The sequence below is a fragment of the Callorhinus ursinus genome, unplaced genomic scaffold, assembly GCF_003265705.2.
Source record: "Callorhinus ursinus isolate GAN/ISIS: 27379988/994484 unplaced genomic scaffold, GSC_fseal_2.0 scaffold4, whole genome shotgun sequence".
Lineage (NCBI taxonomy): Eukaryota > Metazoa > Chordata > Mammalia > Carnivora > Otariidae > Callorhinus > Callorhinus ursinus.
This window is the reverse complement of record NW_027397066.1, coordinates 41,200,667-41,219,858: the sequence shown is the minus strand read 5'-3', so window position 1 is coordinate 41,219,858 and position 19,192 is coordinate 41,200,667. Positions and strand designations below refer to the sequence as shown.

The 19,192-nt window shown below is 44.1% G+C and overlaps 1 long non-coding RNA gene across 2 annotated transcripts in view; it reads left to right on the top strand.

Moving 5' to 3' along the window:
• Positions 1–16,291, top strand: part of LOC141372603 (uncharacterized) — a 39,248-nt gene extending 22,957 nt beyond the window's left edge. Inside the window, exons 2-3 of one of the 2 annotated variants that reach the window (XR_012377914.1) lie at positions 2,152–2,266; positions 16,062–16,291. This is a non-coding gene — a long non-coding RNA (uncharacterized lncRNA). Of the gene's footprint in view, positions 1–2,151; positions 2,267–6,160; positions 6,354–16,061 lie in introns of those variants that run through there. The other variant, XR_012377913.1, reaches the window with a different exon arrangement.
• Positions 16,292–19,192: the final 2,901 nt, after the last annotated feature.

Here is a 19,192-nt window from a genome sequence, read left to right as displayed (position 1 = left end):
CCGTGCTATACCGTGGTTGAGACAACCTAGGTTCTGACGACTCCTTGTTATTAGAATCCTGGGAAACGTTTACAACCCCAAATCCTGTACCGTGTGGTTCAACATGGCATTGAACTAATTTCTCCTGTGGATTCCCATGGACCAGTGCTGTTCACATCCACAGTCTCAGATCCTACACAGCTGCGGTTCACTGGGCCCCAGAGACTCCCACTGCATGATTTGTGTCATCTGATCAGGTAATATGGTTCCCATTCCATTAGGACATGGAGGGCCACTCGTATTTTAAGTCTCAATTGGCACTGTTCTCATACATTCTATTTTTGAATTGCTCATCTCCTCTAGGGAACTCACTTTCAGTATTTTATTAAAGCCCCCTAATGCCTGACATTTTAAGCCAAACATTTATTTAGTTGGTTTTCCATAAAAATGATGATCCATTTTTGTAATTTCATTTGCCTTTATTTATGGAGTTTTAAAGAGCATTGTAGAATGCACTGACATACAGGGGGAAAAATATAGATGCCTGAAAGAAGAAACAAACTTGCCTATCTGTCGATTGAATCTTTTTTGCAGATGAGAGAAAGTCAGAGCCCATCACTCAGCATTTTTCTGCCCATGAACTTGGGAAGAGAGAATGGGAATCAGGATCCTAGAGCCTAACAAATCCCAGATCTCTCTGAATGAAGGAAATCCCCAGCGTATGCCAGCGAAGCTCTGTGTTGTGCCAGTATCCAGCCAACGGAAAGGGCGTGGCAGGGGCCACGGTTGAGCAATCAGGCAGGGAACCAGATGTGGAGATTCTTCCAGTTGTTGCTGTGTCTGGAATTGTTGCCTCCAGGCAGAGACCTGGGCTTGAGGCCATTTGATTAGGGCAGGGGTCATAAACTCCACTGCCTGTGGGGGCCAGGAAGGTAGCATAAAGGAGTGAAGAGGCCAGGATAGGAGACTGGTGAGTGAGGGAGACTGGTCTCCACTGAAGCAGGTTACACCATTCAGTCTCTTCTGGCTGGGGCCAGGAATGTGGACCCTGAATGGCGAGAGCTTTTGACATTTCAAGAGAAGCCAACAACCTGAATTTGTATGCGAACTCACTAGATTTCAAATGTTGGCATTAATTCGAATGGATTTTAAACATAGCAGATAATTAAACTAAATATGTCTGTGGACCACCACTTTGGGGCTTTTGATTTAGGGGATACTGCACTGTAAATTAATGCCACAATGAAACAGAAAGAACTTTTATTCCCCAGATCAAGGTGAGTAAAAGTTAAGAGTCTACAGCCAGTTTGCTGATGCCATTAGCAGAGACTCAAGCCATAAACCTGACAGGGATAAGTTAGCTATATTCTGGCCACTAGCCAGGGGCTAGAGGTTTGCAGTTGGGTGCCATTTGTCCAGAAGCTCTGGATGGATGCATATGGATCAGTGCAGAGTCAGAACTCAAAGTTCACACTCTGTTGATTACGGGTCAGTGGTGACATCTTCCTACAAGAAAGCTATCACATTATGGAGCTAGCCCCCCTTCTCGAATCCTCATAGGAAAACAGAGCTGAGTACTTATGTGGATTGCTTTATGAAAACTCGAACGCTTGACATGCAGGAAAAGAAGGTAGTGGGAATTTACACAGACTGCTTTTGTCTTTCTGAAGAGTGATAGCCAGATAACATGTTCTGCTGGGATTAGATTTCAATGTCAACTTGTCTTCTAATTAATGAGAGAGAGAGAGCATGGCTATATAATTACGGAATATGGACTGTTCAAAAGAAACAACAGGTTCAAAATGGAGTCACTTATGTTAAGCTCCAAAAGACTTAATACCTTAATACCTACTGCAGTTTTGGCCTCTCCAATGAGTGGAATTTTAAACTCCTCAGTCTGGAATTTCCTGATCAGCACTAGTGAAGTAATCTGCTTAAGACCCTCCTGCTCCTCCCCCTTAGGGAAGGTCACCTTGACTGAAACAATCCTTTTTTTGTTGTTGTTTCTTTTTCAAATAACTCTCTTGTCCTGCCCTCGTGCATATCCAAGTGCTCCATTTTCTCTAGTCCCTTGGAACATCCTTCTATGGGATGCTGCCCTGGTTCGTGAAACATCGAATAGATCCAGTGGGATCATTTAATTTACTCAGTTGAATTTTTGTTCTTTAACAGATTTGGTGGCAGTGGTGAATTGAAGAGAACTTCTGACAGCTTTGGGAACGAGAAACACATGAGGCGTGGCACACATGAACCCCTGGGGTTCTCATCCTGTTCCCAAGGGCTCTTGGTAAGTTCTCAGTTCTGAGCTCCTTTCTCTTTGCTTTGAGCTCCTGATCTGACTTTCCACACTTCCCTGTTTGATTGGAAACCCCAGCCCTTGGTTCCATCCCCAGATCCCACACTGAGAACTGCTGGTGGCAGCTGTCCGGAATCAGTCTGCAGTACTTTGGGGTCTGCTGGTTCAAATCTTTCCCCAGTCCCCAGATTCCATACAGTGTTTGTGGTTACTGACCAAAGTTGGACTGGGTCCAGGGTCAGACTGGGTCCAGTTTGGGCTAGACGGGGTCCAGTGGAAGGTCTCAGGTGAATATTACAAAGGGCTAGTTGCTAATGGGAATCTCAGAAGTCAAAAAAGTTGATGGGCACAAATGGAGCATTTAAAAGGTGTTAGAGCATGCACCATCTCAAGAAGACTCCCATGATAGGCCCTCTTCGGTATTGGTTTGGCTCCAGGAAGTCCAAAGACCTAGCTAAATTAAGAAATGCGATCCTTTAGATCCAAAGAGTTGAGCACCCCACCTCCCGGCACTCCTGCTAATTTTATGTTTAAGAACTATAGTCCGGGGGCGCCTGGGTGCCTCAGTTGGTTAAGTGTCTGCCTTCCACTGGGGTCATGATCCCAGAGTCCTGGGATTGAGTCCCACATCCGGCCCCTGCTCGGCGGGGAGTCTGCTTCTCCCTCTCCCTCTGCCCCTCCCCCTTCTCGTGTACGCACTCTCTCAAATAAATAAATAAAATCTTAAAAAATAAAATACTACAGTTCAGGAAGCTGTACATATCTAGCAAAATGGCAAATATTTACTGAAAATAACCTATTATTACAATGGTCATTAGGGGAATGTTCCGATTAGGCAAGATTACTCTTGAGAGCAATGGATCCAAAGTTGAACACACAGAATGGGATGCCTACTTTGATTGGTGGGCAGAAACTTTCAAAAGGCTTTAAGATTCCAATATAGCTTCATTAAAAGACTTGTTACAAAAGACTAATAAAAAATTAAAGACGTAAGAAGTACCTGAAACAAAAAAATAGTAAGACGGACGTGACCCCTACCGCTCCCCCCGCCCCTGTCCTTTGTCTTTTTTTGAGTCCCCACATTTTACTAATGGTCTGTCTGAACTGCCCTTCCATTCTGAAGAGACCATGAGACAGTTTCCTTTTAAAATAAAACTTTGAGGTTGCAGGTGAACCTCCTCAGGTATCCTTTACACCTTGGCCAAGGCCAAAACTAAGGGCCATAGTTAAAGAATGCCCTACACCTAGGGAGGAACCCAAACATTTTTTGAAGAATTTAGAGTCATTATCAGGGTCTGCGACCCCAGGCTAACCTGTTCTCTGTCAGCTTGTATAGATGTTGGTACGATCTGGTGAAGCCCAAAACTGGATGCAGGAAGCAAGATGGCAAACCCCCAAAGATGATATTCGAGATCCTTGGCCTTCAACATCTCAGGAACCAGCAAAAGCTCACAAAATCGCAGCCAAACTTTTATATAAGCCACTCCTAGAGTCTTCCTTGCCTGTCCTTATTGCTCTATTATACAAACTTGCAAACAAAAAAAAGATGACTCTCTAGCAGACTTTAAAGCCTGTGTGTAGTCCTTTCTCTATGACATTTGGGGTTCCACGCAATAAATAAGGTCACCCAGCCTGCTCTGGCTGCCCTCTTTGTACATGGATTATCTCCCGAGATTAGTGGATCAATAAAAAGGCAGAAAATAGGATGGGAGGCCACTAGTCTGACTGAACTCGTGACTATAGCTGAGCATTTTGAAAGGACCCTGGAGCAAGATTGCAAACAAAAATCTGCCAAGCTATTAGCTTTACAGCTCCAAGGGCAGAGACCCAAAGCAACACCTGGGCCTCCAGCCCTGCACCCTCCTAGGGGTCCACTAGCAAAACGCTGGTCCAAAGATCAAGGTCACAGCTCTCATCAACTGGGGCACTGGAAAAGAGATTGTCCTAGGCAAATTCTTCTTTTTTAAAATTTTATTTTAAAGATTTTATTCATTTATTTGAAAGAGAGAGAGAGAGGATGAGCACAGAGAGAGAGAGTTAGAGGGAGAAGTAGACTCCCTGCTGAGCAGAGAGCCTGACTCGGAACTCGATCCCAGGACCCCGAGACCATGACCTGAGCCAAAGGCAGATAGATGCTCAATTGACTAAGCCACCCAGGTGCTCAGCAAATTCTTTTTTTTTTTTTTTAAGATTTTATTTATTTATTTGACAGAGAGAGACACAGTGAGAGAGGGAACATAAGCAGTGGGAATGGGAAAGGGAGAAGCAGGCTTCCCGCCAAGCAGGGGAGCTCGATGCAGGGCTTGATCCCAGGACCCTGGGATCATGACCGGAGCTGAAGGCAGATGCTTAACGACTGAGCCACCCAGTCTCCCCCCAGGCAAATTCTTCTTAAATGCCCTCAGACTTGCCTGCAAAGGAGAGCCCCTCACACAGCTGAAGGGACTCTGAGGGCTTCTCTGCTAGACTATTACCAGAAACTCCCTTAAATAGCCAAGGGGAAAAACTAAAGTGAAAATTAATGGGAAACCTTGGCACATTTTAATAGATACCGGAGTTATACTTTCTACTTTAAACCCCACCCTCAAGATGACAAATCCCTCAAAGTAAAAAGGTAGTTTCCATCGTTGGGGGTAGAGGGTGTCTGATAAAGTTCAGAGAGAATTTTTATCTCTACCAGTACAAATGACTCAGGCCTTTTACTGAAAAACACTCCTTTTTGTTGTGTCAGTCAGTTCCAGGCAATTAGGTAGGGATCTCCTTTCTGAATTAAAAGGGCTAATTCATTTTGCCTCCAATGGAGCCTTCACCTGAGAATTTCCTGACCAACCTGAACCTGATCTTTTATGTTCCTTAGAGTCTGTCCTTGACAGAGAAGAGGAAGAATTCCAACAACAGTCCCCAAATTTAATGGAGGAGCCCAAAAATCCACGGGCTTCTAATATTTACATTGGACGAATAAGAAGTACAGAACCCATAAAGATTCAGACAGATAAAAGTGACCCTCTCCCTACATTACCTCAATGTCCCTTCAACCCTGAGGCCATACAAGGCCTCATACCCGTACATAGTAGAAGACCTTACTACCCAGGAGGCTAATCATTCCCTGAGCTAGTTCCTATCAATTTTGTCAATCCGGAAACCTGATGGGCAGGGAGGGCAATCTGTTCCAGATTTGAGAGCTATTAATAAGATGGTTATTCCGGTTTCCCAGTCATTCCAAACCCAAACACCCTTATGTCACAAGTTCCACCTGGTGCTCAGGGCACTGCTGTGCACCTCTGTTCAGCGGACACATCACCAGCCAATATCTATTTGCCTTTACCTGAAGCAATCGACACTGTACCTAGATGGTTATGCCTCGATGGGTCACCGAGGCCCCCCCTTATTTCTCTCAAGTAACGTCACTGAGGTTTAAGTACCCTCCAGTTCCCTGGGAAACCGAAACTTTTGTAATATGTAGATGACCTTTTGCTGTGCTTAGTCACAAAAGAGGGGTCCTCTATTTGCTGTAACAATTAGCTGAAAAGGGAGACCAAGTCTCTAAGGCAAAACTACAATGATCTCTAGACATTATTCAGTACCTAAGTCATGAGCGAAGCTCAGAAGCAGTTCAGCTGTCTCCAAAAAGAATTAAGCTAATTCAGGAATTTCTGAGACCTACAAGTGAGGGACGGCTTTGTGGATTTGTTGCAGACTACGGGATCCTAATTTTTCTCTATTAACTTCTCCACTCTGTAAACTTAACTAAAATCTCAGTTCCTGAAAGCTTTGCTTGGAAAGACAAACATAAGCAGATTTTTATAAGACTAAAACAGGTGCTGGAAGAACCACCTGCCTCAGGGCCATCTAACTATTTTAAAACCCTTCACCTTATTTGTGCAGGGCGGGGACAATCAAGCCCTGGGAATGCTCACGCACGAACATGGTAGTAGACGCGCTGATGAGAGCATGCAGTGTGACTCAGTGGCTTGTGCCTAGCCCAGCTGTCTTCATGCTAGGGCCGCAGCTGTGGAGTGAGCCCAAGCATCCGCAGATCTGACCCTAGGAAATGGCATTCATTTGGAAACTTCACACTTTGTCCCAAGTCATCTTCACTCCGAACTGACTCCACATTTCTCTGCAAATAGACTAACTTCCTGAGATCCCTCTGCTTTTACCATCTAATCTACATCTTCAATGTTGCAACACCCTTGATCTGGCTCTCTCACTACCTCTACATGATGAAGGTGAGCCTCCTAGCTGAGGTCGGGAGTTCCATTTCGCGACAACTCATCCTGACTTAGGAGATATCCCTTTAACGAATCATTATCTACTCTGGTTTGTTGACATGTCATACCGTAGAGGTGAAAAAGGAAATTTTCAGGCTGGTTGTTGTTATTACTCAGTATGACCTGCTGGGAAAGGGAAACCTCTCACAAGCTAAATCCACCCAACCAGCAGAGCTTCATGCTTTACCTGAGCGTGCCAGTTACCAGAAACACATACTGTTAATATCGATATAAATAGCTGGGACACCTTTGGAGTCATCTTTGATTTTATTTTATTATTTTATTTTTTTTAAGTTGAATTTTTTTAAAAGATTTTATTTGAGACAGAGAAAGAGAAAGAGAGAACATGAGCAGGGGAAGAGGAGCAGAAGGAGAGGAAGAGCGAGAAGCAGACTCCCCATTGACAAGGGAGCCCGACGTGGAGCTCGATCCCAGGACCCTGGGATCATGACCTGAGCTGAAGGCAGACACTTAACCAACTGAGCCACCCAGGCGCCCCTGGAGTCATCTGTGATTTTAGAATGTTATGGAGACCAATTAGATTTTCTTGCATCCTCTGGGACCTCAATCAAAAATGGGCAAAAAGTAAATGATCTTCTTACTGCCATTCTGCTATTCTTTTAACTTCTGAAATTGCTGTCATCAAAATTAAGGCTCACCCTGAAAGCATGGAGTACCAGGAGATGTCCTGGCTGACTCTCATGCAAAGGCAGAAGCATGAGATTGTGGCGCGTGTGGACGAAGTCCATTCTGCTTCTGCAAAAAAAATGGCTCTTCATGGTCAAATGTTTGCTATTCTGATGTCCTGGTAACATGGCAACAGTCTGCTCCTGAATCAGAGAAATTAAGATGGGTGAACAATGGCTGTAAATGAAACAAACAGCTGGACCTAAACCTAACTCCACTTTTTGGTTTCCGTATTCCTTCCCCCACCTTAGGACATTTAAGATGACCCAAATTATAAGTAGATATTGGTAGGGACTCTTCTATAAAATTGCAAAAACAGTCTACCAGCCATATCTGACCTGCCATGGCCACAATCCTGGCAAACTATTTTTGTCCTGAGAAGCCTCAGATCTCCTCCCTCTGGACCCTCTGAATGCCTGCAGCTGGACTTCATTCAGCTACCACTTGGTACGGGTTATCAATATGTTCTTGTTATCATATGCGTTTTCCAGTTGCGCTGAAGACCTCCCCTGTCACAAGGCTGATGTCCTCACAGTAGCCAAGAAAGTGTTGGGAAATGTGTTTCCCACTTGGGGTATGCCTTCTATAATCTCCAGTGATCAAGGTACCCACTTCACTGGCAAATCATATGAGCCTTAACAAACACCTTGCAAACCTCTTGGGATTACCACTGTCCCTATCACCCTTCAATCATCAGGTAAGGTTGAGAGAACTAGAGAGATCCTTAAACTTAAAATGTCTAAACTTGCAGACACCACTGGATTTCCATGGCCCACAGTACTGTCTTTGGTCTTGCTGACTGTTCACAGTACTCCCTTTGGGAAAGTCACTCTATACAAGATAGTTGCTGGTAGATCAACGTCTATCGGTGTATAATCTTCTGCTGAAGTTATACAACTTTCATGCTAGGATGTCCAGCTACAGTAAGTCTTATGCTTATGTCTTCTGTTTAAGCATATCATCAGCAGATTAAAGAAGCTTTTCTGAATCCCATTTCAAGGGATCCTGTTGGTCACAGTCTAAAGCCTGATAACCGGGTCTTCTGGAAGTGTCATCAGAGGAGGACAGCCTCATTGTGCCTCATGGGAAGGGACCTTCCCAAGTGCTCCTGAACACACTCTACTGCAAAACTAGAACACACTGAGCCTTGGGTACATATCTCACTGATAAAGAAGGCTCCACCTGACATCTGGCCCTAGGCAGATGATACAGAACTACAAATTGAATTGACAAGGAAGAGAAGTGGCTGACATCAAAGTAGACTGCCTTCACCCAAGATGCTGGACGAAGACCTCATACTTAAATTAAACATGAAACCCTTTCTCCTTTTTCTTTTCTTTACTCTGGCATTGGCCTGGAGAGATAATGCCCTCATTGTATCCCTAGCTAAGTTTGGGGGCGGTGGTGGTTAACTCTCAGATCACTGGATTTGTCATGATGCAAGAGATCCTCCCCAGGACCAACTTCTCTTTGAATCTCAATGTCAATCCTCCCCTCCCCCCACCCCATCCCCCACTTAGAAGTATGTACCCAGTTAGACACACTTACCTATGTGAATCTTAGCACATTTGGACCCTTCTGTTCCCATGATTATCTAGACCAGATCCGTCCCCACTCACTGAGACAGCTCGGCAGCAGCACTTACCTTTATAAGGCACTCAAGATGACTTTTTATTTCAGGTTTGGAGATTCCCTTCCTATATATGCTAAAACCCTGACTGACCCCGGGTTTAGGAGTAAATACAAATGAGAATATGATTAGAAACTTCTCCTGAACTCTTGGAGACCCTGCAGATTCTGTTGTTAAGACACTAGCTGCCCAGCAAAGATCCTCAGATTCTCTGGCCAAAGCGTTCTGAGTAAGGAAGTATCTGAGCTGTGGCCAACAGAACCTGCTGTACCTGAATTAACACTTCTGGGGAAGCTGCAACTCAGTTATGTAAGCGTTCCGAGAAAGCCACTTGGCTTAAAAGGGTGACTTCTTCAATGGGGTCATTCTTTGGTTCGGTCTTGGGGACCATGGCTCTGAAGCGCACTCCAAATGTTGGGCATTATCCTGCTTATAGTTACAGTAACCCCCCTGGTGTGCTGTATTCTCCTAAGAGCTTTAAATGCACGTTTGCAGCCACCAGCCACCAAGCAAATGATCTCCCTGAGGCAGGAATGACAGAAAAGGAACAAAGAGAATGACCAACTAAAAACTTGTGAGCCTGAAGTCATGACTCATGAGTGCCACAGAGAGTCAGCAAAACCCAGGGTGAATGAAAGTTTCGAGAACTAGAGCCGTAGCTGAGAGTGGTGCTAATGCCTTGAATTTCGATCACATCTCTCCGTTAGGCTGAGAGTTGGATCAAAAGCCGGGGGGGGGGGGGCTGTTAAAAAGAAACAACAGGCCCCAAACGGAGTCACCAAGACTTCATGTCTAACCTAACTGCAGTTTCAGCCTCGCTGGGTTTTAAACTCATCAGGCTGGAATTTCCAAATCAGCCGCAGTGAGGTAATCCGCACAAGACCCCCTGCCCTTTCCCCAAGGGGAAAGTGACCTTGCCTAAAACCATCCTTTCTTTTCTTCTGCTAGTTAACTTCCTTGTCCCACCGGTTCTGCCTATCAAAGCCTTCCATTTTATACAACTCCTTGGGACAGCCTCCTATTTGTTAGATGGGATGCTGCTGACTCCTGAGTCTTAAATAAAGCCAATTAGCTCTTTGAATTTACTCAGCTGAACTTTGTTCTTTAACGAGACATAGTGGGGAGTGCCCGGGTGGCTCAGTCTGTCAGGCGTCTGCCTTCGGCTCGGGTCATGATCACAGGGTCCTGGGACTGGGGACTCCGCTTCTCCCTCTCTCCCCACCCCTTCCCCTCACCACCTGTACTCTTCCACATGCGTGCACTCTCTCTCTCTCTCTCAAATAAATAAATAACATCTTAACAACAACAACAACAACAAACAAGACATAGTGGTCTTTTTCATGGTTAACTTAGTACACTGATGAAATTAATCTGAACTTTGGGAAATTAAATTTAAAGAAATTTCAGATTTCAGAAAGTCAGTCCATCGACTAAAATTCTGCGTATCCTATAAAAGGCTAAGGGTGTATGGACTTGAATTCTACTTCTGGCTCTGTCTGCAACGGAACTGGGTCTTAATTATTTAACCTCTTTTGGCTTTGAGTTGGTTGAATTAGATGAATCTAACTGTAATAGTCAGTTACTCTACCACTTATACTTTGTTTTTAAAAATTTGGTTGTTTTTCTGTTATTGCTTATAGTCATTGACTATTTCTCTACCTTGTTTTGTTTCAAGGACATATTAGACGAATCCTTTTGTTTGCTAGATGGGTCAGATGGAGGTGTCACACGTCAATATTATTGTTTTTGTATTGGTTGGGACATGGACTGATCATTGAGATGGGCCTAAAAGGAAACAGGATGATGTACACTCATGACCAAAAACATCTTGATGGTCCTTATGAAATCGTACATGGTTCTCCCTGTTCTGCTATAAAAGGAAACACAATTAGTTGTTTATTAAAATACAGTCCTCTAATACCACAGTGAAATACAGCTATATACACATAACCATATATACACAACTGTAAAATATAGGTATATATTTACACACACACTCGCCAAAATGGCTAAAGTTAAAAAGATAATACTAGGTATGGGGAGGATGTGGAGCAACTGGACCTAACGCTCTGGTAGTGGGAGCATCAGTATGACCATTTTAGAAAACGTGTTTGAGGGGCGCCTGGCTGGCTCGGTTGGTTAAGCATTTGCCTTCAGCTCAGGTCATGATCCCAGGGTCCTGGGATTGAGCCCTGCATCGGGCTCCTTGCTCAGCAGGGAATCTGCTTCTCCCTCTGCCACTCTCCCTGCTTGTGCTGTCTCTCTCTGACAAATAAATAAATAAAATCTTAAAAAAGGAAAAGAAAAGAAAACGTGTTTGGCATTATCTGCCCAGGTTGAACACGTGCATGCTCAATGACTGAGCATTTTATGCCTTAGTATATGCTCAGTGGAAATGTGTGTATATGTACACCAAAGAACACAGACAAGAATGCTAATAGGAGCATTTTTGGTAATAGCTTCAGGCTAGAAAAAAACCAAATATCTACCAGTGTTGAATTTGTGAACAGATTGTTGGCTCTTCAGATGATGGAATACTACACAGCGACAAAAACTAATGAACCACAGCTTCTCTGAGCAACGTGGCTGAATACATAATACTGAGCAAAAGAAGCCAGGCAAAAAGGTGACATAACACACATGCACACAAAAAACCCAGGCAAAACAGCTATGGTGTTAGAAGTCATGATAGGGCTTACGCCTGTTGAAGAGAGGTCAGGCATCTGGAGGAGCTCGAGGAAGGCCTTCAAGGATGCTGGTAATGTTCTATTCCTTCACCTGGGTGCTGGTTGCACAGGTGTGTCTGCATTGTGACAATTCACTTAAGACTTATGCACCTTTCTGAATGTATGTTTTAATTAAAAATATTAAAACAAGAAATTGATGCTTTGTGCTTAGTCAAAATAATAATAGCTCTTTAAAAAGTTATAATAATCTATAGGACTCAGTAACAGCTGCTGCTGAAACTCATTATTTTATAACACTGACTTTGACCAAATGGCTCATAATTAACCCCTCTCCCTAGGGGGAAAAAAGTAAGCTATCTTGAATTGTCTTTATTTTTTTTTTTAAAGTCCACACAGCAATGAGTGTAGCGTGCCTAAAATGAAAACATCTACAGTATCATTGTTACAAAGGTTCCAATTGAACCAGAACACCAACAATACAGCATAATTTGTAATTATTCGAATTAAGTAGTACTCTTGAAACTTTTGAATCCATTTGCCTAGTTCATGCAGATCTTGAAAGTCTTATTCAATGAATACAGAATTCTCAGCCAGTCAGTCGCTTACAGTCTACCTCTTCTGGGTCATCCTGATGGCGAGTGATGGATAGGATGTGTATAGAGCTTTACAAGGTACAGAGCATCATGGCCACCACCAGGAGGATACCACTCCCATGGCCTTGTCAGTGGCATCCTTAATCTGGTCTGACTCTGTTTTTTAAGAAGAAATGGAAGAGTAGAGCCTTAACCCCCCCACTGGGGACAAAGCTGAACAGAAAGAGAGGTCAGGACAATTGTATCTTGTTTTCAATGGTTGCCAACTTTCTAGAAGTTCAGGACCAAAGTTCATTACAGGTACTGCCCCCTGAAGGAAAACTCATTCCAGGTGCCACATGTGAATCCCTGCCCTCCCATCAGGTGGCGATTGGGGTTTATTAAAGCTATGGAAATGATCACATATGGGCTGCCAGGGTATGAGGGTATAATTTGGCAAAAAGACCTACGTTCCCTTTATTGAAAATAGTGTTTATGGATATGGATGGAATGTAAATGCCCCCAAGGAAAGCCTGTTCTATTGCTGATCAGGCTATAGAACAACTATTCACCTTACCTATAGAGTCTATACTTGACGGTCTTCCAATCTTCTTTCAAACACTTTCAATAATATCCCCGCTCAACAAGTATTTATTGAGCACCTACTATGTGTCTCCCTATTCTGAGGGAATAGAGCAGTGAACGGAGCAGTCAAAACCTCTTAGGAGTGACCGTGGAGCTTATCTTCCTTCCTGCCTCCTTTACTGAGAAGATGGAAGCGATTTTGTGTTAATTTCCTCAACCTAATGGATGGACTTCTTCCTTTCCAAAGCTCTAGGGCTCCTGATCTGTCCCTCTACCCTACTAATAACTACCTTCATCAAGCCTTACTGCTAGGTTCACTAGCCCTTCATTTTTTGATGACAAACATACTCAGGGTCTCCCCACACTAATAATCATGATACAAGGGACAAATAATATGATCAAACCTTTCCACTGATTCTCTTGCCTCCCTTAAACTGCTGAGATCTCTCTTTACTTTATCATCAAATCTCTCTAGAAAATCTCATTTCTTGTTTTTTTTTTTAATTTTTAAAGATTTTATTTATTTATTTGAGAGAGAGAACAAGTGGAAGGAAGAGGGAGAAGCAGGCTCCCCCCTGAGCAGGGAACCCGACGCGGGGCCCGATCCCAGGACCCTGAGATCATGACCTGAGCTGAGGGCAGATGCTTAACTGACTGAGCCACCCAGGCACCCCTCTCTAGAAAAATCTCATTTCGAAGAAGAGAGGCTCATTTGCTTCAACTTCCTTACAGAGCACTTCCCTTCCAAGCCCCGCCTTCCCCTTACCCAGGAAGGCTGTCAGTTCTATAAAATTTAGATCAGAACTTGGAGAAAAGAGAAAACCACCAGGAAAGCAGGATGGCAAGTAAAATGGTTCTGAGCAAGTGAGCCAAGTGTTTCAGGTAAGATAATTACCTGCTAATAGAGAGCCTCCTGTTGTGTGCTTGGCATTGTGCCAGGAATTTGAGGTTCTAGAGAAGTACAAAAAGTGACCTTTGATAAAAAGTCAGCAAGGAAAGATGAGACTGAGAAGACTTCCTTGGGAAGTAAGGTTTGAGCTGAATTTTGAGGAACGAGTGGACTTGAAATGGAAGAAGAATTGGCTGAGGGTGGGCGGAGGGGTGTCACGAGCCTAAGGACCTGGAAGCATGACATGAAATGATGTACTTGTTTCGTTTAAAATTTGGAAGAGATGGGGCAGAGCCAGATCAGCCATGTCCTTGCAAACCAGGCAGAGAGCCACCCATTAAAGTACTTTTGAGCTCTTCAAGCCTCTACCACCACATCTCTTTCCCTTCAAAGCCAAACATCTTTACTGTCTTCTCCCTTCCCTTTCACCTTCCAACCCATTCCGATAGGTGTTCTATCCTAAACACCCCCTGCAAACTGCCCTGGAGAGAATTCAGAGGACCCCTGAGTAATAGGCTTTGCTGAGAGGATACTTACAGGAATCAGGGCAGATTACTTAACACTCTGCGCCTCAGTTTTCTCTGAAATGGGGATTATAATATTGCCTTCCTCAAAGGGTTGTCAGAAGGATTAAATACATCTTAAAGCCTTGCTCAAGAACTGAACATTGTTACTATTATTAATCTTCCTTGAGCTCTTAGCTGTATCTGATGCATTTGACTACTCCCTCCATCTTGAAATACTCTTTGGCTTTTGCAATGTTGCACATTTGTTTGCTTTTCCTCTACCACTTTAGAAGCTTTCTATTAGTTTTCTTTGGATCCTGTTCCTCCACCTGATCCTTCCATGGTGGAGCTCTTCATGAATTTCCCCTCGTCTATTCTTACTCTACACTCTCCCCAGGCAATTTCATCCATAACTGCATGTCTTGCATTATCTCCTATGTATTAATTACTTTTAGATGAATCTCCAATCCAGACATTTCTTCTTCTTTTTTTAATTTTTTTAAAAGATTTTATTTATTTATTAGAGAGAGAGAGAGCACAAGCAGGGGGAGTGTCAGGCAGAGGGAGAAGCAGGGTCTTCGCTGAGCAGGGAGCCCGATGCGGGACTTGATCCCAGGACCCCGGGATCATGGCCTGACCTGAAGGCAGACGCTTAACCGACTGAGCCACCCAGGCGTCCCCAGACTTTTCTTCTGAGCCCCAGATTTGTACTTGATATAACTATTCAGGTTTTTCATGGTTATCTGAAATTCAGCGCCTGTGAAACCAATCTCACTTCTTTCCAACCATCTACACCTGAACTTTCTCCTTCAGCACTCCTTATGGTAAAAAACAAAAAAACCATAACATTCTTGGGGAGTCTGGGGAGCTCAGTCCGTTAGGCATCGAGTCTTGATTTTGGCTCAGGTCATGATCTCAGGGTTGTGAGATGGAGCCCTGCCTGGGGCTCTGAGCCAGGCATGGAGTCTGCTGAAGATTCTCTCTCTTCCTCTACCTCTGCCCCTTGCCCCCTCTCTAAAAAAAAAAAAAGACATTCTTTTCCATTACAGTTGGAAACTTGGGACTCATCTTTGGCTCATCCTTGTCAATCACCAAATTCAGCCGACAATCTGCAAAAAGCATTCAGTCTGTCCACTTCTGTTTTCCCATTGCTGCTCCTTAAGTAAACCCAGGCTACTGACAACTCTGGGACTCTCTTGCCACGGATTTCTAACTGGCCTCACAAAGAGTGCTTTTGCTCTTTCAACCTTCTTTCCCCGGATAGTAGCCAGCTTTCTTTCAGTTAATCAAAATGTATAAGCAAATAACAATCGAATCATGTTCCAACCTAGCTTAAAAATCGGTCCACAACATTTCAGTTGGTACTCCAAACTAAGCCAATTGTTCTGAGAGCTTAGGGAGTCTTAACCACCACAAATACACTCATGATCTTCGATGTAGTTTCCCTCTTATAGGAACTCTAATTTGATGTTCACTCCAAAGTTAGCTTATCCTTATGTTAGACTAATTGCAAGCAAAAAGTAGCAAAGACATCCATAAACAATGCCAATGAACACTGCATTAGAAGACAAGCAGTATAAACACTGGGACTGCCATCTTTTATCCTGGATCACCAGTGGCTCACACAGCTTTTGGCACAAAGTATGTCTTTAGTAAACAGGTGTCTGATACACGATACAAAGGAAAGAGGATGGGGCGCCTGGGTGGCTCAGTCGGTTAAGCTTCTGCCTCTGGCTCAGGTCATGATCCCGGGGTCCTGGGATTGAGTCCCGCATCTGGCTCCCTGCTCGGTGGGAGGCCTGCTTCTCCCTCTCCCCTGGCCTGCAGCTCCCCCTGCTTGTGCTTGCATTCTTGCTCTCTGGCAAATAAATAAAATCTTAAAAAAAAAAAAAAAGAAAGAAAAAGAAAAGTAAAAAGGCTGCCATAAAGTTCCTTACAGAATTGAAATATAATCCACAGAAACCATTTCAGGAGCAAACTCTACAGCCAGCAAAATATTTTCCCCAAGGACGGCCAAATGTTTACTAGCATTTGCATATCAAATGAGCTGCAATAACCTATTTGGCAATGAGGAAAAAAAAGGAAAGGAAAGAATGTGCCAGGCACAGGGCCTGAGACGGATGAGACTTTTACAAATGCACAAGACAAGCTTCTTTCCCTCCAGGAGCTTCCAGGCCACTTGGAGAGAGGCAAGTATCCCAAAATTTAATATTCACTCTCTTGGCTCCTCCTATGGATAAGGCTTTTTTTCTTTTCTTTCTTTCTTTCTATTTTATTTATTTGACAGAGAGAGAGAGCACAAGCAGAGCGGGCAGCAGGGAGAGGGAGAAGCAAGCTCCCCGCTGAGCAGGAGCCTGATGCGGGGGCTCAATCCCAGGACCCTGGGATCATGACCTGAGCTGAAGGCAGATGCTTAACTGACTGAGCCACCCAGGTGCCCTTGTGTTTTTCTTCAGGTGTACAATGGTGAGTGAAAACAGGACTGGCTCTCAGTCTTATGTCGGGTAAGGGTTGAGACTCAGACATTAATCAAATAATCACTGGCATAATAATAGCAGCTATTCTATATAGCAGCTAGTATGTGCCAGGAATATTTTTAATACTTTACATAAATTAATGCAGGCACATTCTATGAGGGGTACTCTAACTATCTTCATTTTCTAGAGACAGAAATTGCAGCACAGAGAGGTTAAGAAACTTGCCCAAGTTCAGAGAGCTGGTCCACACAGTCTGGATCCAGGGTTCATTCTTATAACCATCCACTCACCTGCCTCCATGCTGTGTAAGATATGGCATAGACATATTTACAAGGTCCGTGAAGGGCGGCTGGATGGTGTTATAAGAACATGTAACAAGGACATCTCAGTTTCTCTTGGTTTGTCTGAAGGCTGAGTACCGTAAACCAAGCAAAGAGGGGTGGTGGGAGAGGGAAAGACATGAAATTGGTAGCAACGGAGGGGAGAGTATGGAAGCACCTGGATATAGTGGTTCATCAGAGGTGGTGGTGGGTGGGGGGAAGGAATCTGGAAGGCCTCACGGGGGAGGCAGATCTGAAGGAATTCAAATATTGGTTTAGTTTGTAGAGAAGATAGGAAAAGTAGACATCATGAGCTCAGACTAAACCTAATTAATTTGGGGGACAGGAAGACACTGGTTACTAGGATTCTTTCAATTGCGAGTAGCAGACACTCAATTTGAACTGGCCCAAGAAAACAAGGACTTTACTGGCTTGAGTTGCTGAAAAGTCCAGAGTATAGATCTGGCAGCAAGTATATGAATGATGTTGTTAGAATCTCTCTTCCATTCCTCATTTCCATTTTTCCACGTTGGCTTGGATCTCAGGCCGTGGAAATATGGAAGCTCTAGATTTTGTCCTATCACTTCAGCAAACACGAGGAGAGGAGTACTTGTTTCTCTAAATGCCCCCCCGTGGACTCTCATTGGCTCAGCTTATATTACGTTCTCCTTGTTGAATCAATCACTGTGGCTGGGCCATGAGCGGTGCTCTCATTGGCCAGGCCTGGATCACATGCCTTCCTCTGGAACCAGAAGGCAGGGTCAGCCGTACTTGAACCCTAGGTTCTGAAAATGGGTAAGTTGCCCAAAGTAGAATCTAGAAACCAGGCAGGCCAAAACTGAGACTTCCACCACAAGCGGTTGGCTGGGGCAGTGCTCCTCATACTTTACATGCAGAGTCTTATTCAGTAGGTCTCGGGTGGGACCTTATAGAGTCTGCACTTCGAACAGCCTCGCTAGTGAGGCCAATGCTACGGCTTCACGGACCACACTGTGGAGCAAGGGGTATAACACCTGGAGTGACCGCTTCCCTCAAATTTATTTAGGCTCTTCAGTGCTAGCCTGTATCCCATCCTACCATTTGTCTACTTTTCTCAGTTTTGACGCTATACCTTTACACTAGCTGGCCCGTATGTGTGAAATACTTTTCCTCCACGTTCTCCCATTAACTTGTCAACATTTTTATGACTACCTCTTATTTCCTCCAAATGTTTCCTAACTGAGTGAAGCTGAGGCTAGGCTTATTCTTCAACTGATGCCTTTTCCAGTTTAGACCTGTGAACACTAACCTTGTGGTAGGGTAAAAATGTATTTAATTATTCATGAGTCTGACAAGATCTGCGGTGTTCATTGATTTGTTGTGTATGTAATTCACTGCCTGAGTTTCAATCTGGGTGTTTGTCCATATTGAACACTTCGGTTTTAGGCAATAGGCTGTTAGAAGGCATGCAAAAGATCCTTTGAACATGCTGATGTAGCACTCAGTAATCAGCACAGGAGTTTTGACCGGCTCCGTTTCCGAGCTGGGCCGGTTCACCCCTCCTTAGGCAACCTGGTGGTCCCCCGCTCCCGGGAGGTCACCATATTGATGCCGAACTTAGTGCGGACACCCTATCGGAATAGCGCGCTACAGCCCAGAACTCCGGGGCTCAAGCGATCCTCCTGCCTCAGCTTCCCGAGTAGCTGGGACTACAGGCGCGCGCCACCGCGCCCGGCATAGCACTCAGTAATCAGATGATGTTCAATTTTCATTGTCAGTGGTGTTTTTGGTCCTCTGGACTTTGCAAGCCACTGTGCCGATATTGGCAGAAATACTGAACTCTATTATGGTATCAAATTTCCGTATCATTGAAGGCTTTGGATTAATGCCTGTAGAATGGAATGTCTGTGAAATTGAGTCCTGAGGCCCGAGTTTTAGACTCAAGTTTGCTCCTGAATTTGTTTTGTGACTTTCTTCAAGTCTTAAAACCACTCTAGACCTGTTATCCCACCGGCCATATTGGGTGTCTTGCTGTCCTCTACGCTCCTGCTTAGCAGACCCACTTCATTTGTAACACGTGGCTGACGCTGTGGAGGTAGGACACCTGACCCTCTAAGCCTTCTTCTACCCATCTGCAAAAGACAATAATAATCATCTGATGTTATGGTGGCAATTGAAGGTCATGAATGTAAAGAACGTCATGACTGACAGTGTTAAGAAATCATAGTTTATTATCCATCAGTATCTTTTTGGAAAGATGTTGGCTGAATGACTTTATAAGCAGGTGTATTACTCCTTAAATCCATTGAAATAT